Consider the following 1,480-nt stretch of genomic DNA (forward strand, 5'->3'; position numbering starts at 1 on the left):
CGTGGATGAACAGTCGCAGGTGGAGGCTGGAGGAGGTCGACAATGGATGAACAATAGCCCGTGGAGGCTGGAGGGGGTCGACGGTGGAGATGAATAGTATCCCGTGGAGTCCCGTTTTGCGGTACGCCACACCCCTCCCGATGAACAGGACCCCTGTTTCGACCGTAGCGCTCCAACACAAATCCGTTTCCTCTGTTTTGCGGTACGCCACACCCCTCCCGATCAACAGAGGTCTATTTCCTCCGTTTTGTGGTACACCAGACCCCTCCCGATGAACAGGATCCTGTTTCGAACGTGGCCGGTCGAACACATGGCCGTTTCCTCTGTTCTGCGGTACGCCAGGCCATGTTTCCATCGGCTGTTCCGTCAAAGCCCTCCCGATGAACACGACGACGCATTCCGTTCTGACCCAGCCGATTGGCTCCCCATGAACACGATGACGACGTTGTTTCTCCGTTCCGACCCAACCATTTACGTGAGCCCTGGCCATACGTACGCGTGAGTAGGCGTTCGAGACCCCGCCCGTATGTACGTACGTGGCCGTATTTACTTTCTTGCACCCTGGCCGTTGTATGTACGTGTACATGCTACGTGTGCGCCTCTACTACGACACGTGCGTGCCTCTACATCGACCAGTATGTACGTACACGTTCGCGACCAGAATGACAATGCTACGTACGCCTCGACCAGGTGGGTCCTGACTGTCAGGCACTTCCTTGCGTGCGAAGATGTAGCTGGTGGGTCCCAGCAGTCAGGGGGGTGAATCGTTTTTTTTGTTTTTGCCCGAACGCACTTCCTTGTGTGCGAAGATGTAGCTGGTGGGTCCCAGCAGTCAGGGGGAAACATTTTTTTCGTGAAATACAGTGGCCCGTCTGGTGGGTCCCCGCTATCAGATGGAGGAATAATTATTTTGCGCGTAATAAGGAGGCACTTCCTTGCTGCGACCGTGGACCCAGTTGTCAGCCTCTCCAGGTACAGTCCATGTCCGATGGAAGCCGTTCCTTAACCACCTTGACCACGCCGCACTGAGAGCACTAGGGCGGTGGATGACGGCGAGGCCTAGGAAGGGGATGACTCGGAGCCGGGGAAGACGCGGCAGTGGATGCCTACACGTAGAGGAGTACGAGGGTTCACTGGTTCGCTGTGGTGTGAGGCTGCCATCGCCGCAAAATAATAGGGGGTTTGGGTGAGTAGAGGGATGGCCTGGCCAGCTGTGGGAATAGTAGGGGGCGGTGAGGCCTCTGCGGCAACACAGCCGACCACGGGAGGCAGGAGCAACAAGACCAGAGGTTGAAGAAGCACTTCAGCCATTGGATGGACATCGTACGGTCACTGGAGCTAGAATCGTTCATATTGACTAAGTTGACAAAGCACTCCGTCCCCATCAACTTAGTAGGCCCACAAGTCAGCCTCCCACCAAGGTGGGTCCCAACCAGCAGGGGGAGTATTCATTTTTTTGTGCGTAATAAGGAGGCACTTC

This window comes from Triticum dicoccoides, chromosome 4A (genome assembly GCF_002162155.2).
Source record: "Triticum dicoccoides isolate Atlit2015 ecotype Zavitan chromosome 4A, WEW_v2.0, whole genome shotgun sequence".
In the NCBI taxonomy this organism is placed as follows: domain Eukaryota; kingdom Viridiplantae; phylum Streptophyta; class Magnoliopsida; order Poales; family Poaceae; genus Triticum; species Triticum dicoccoides.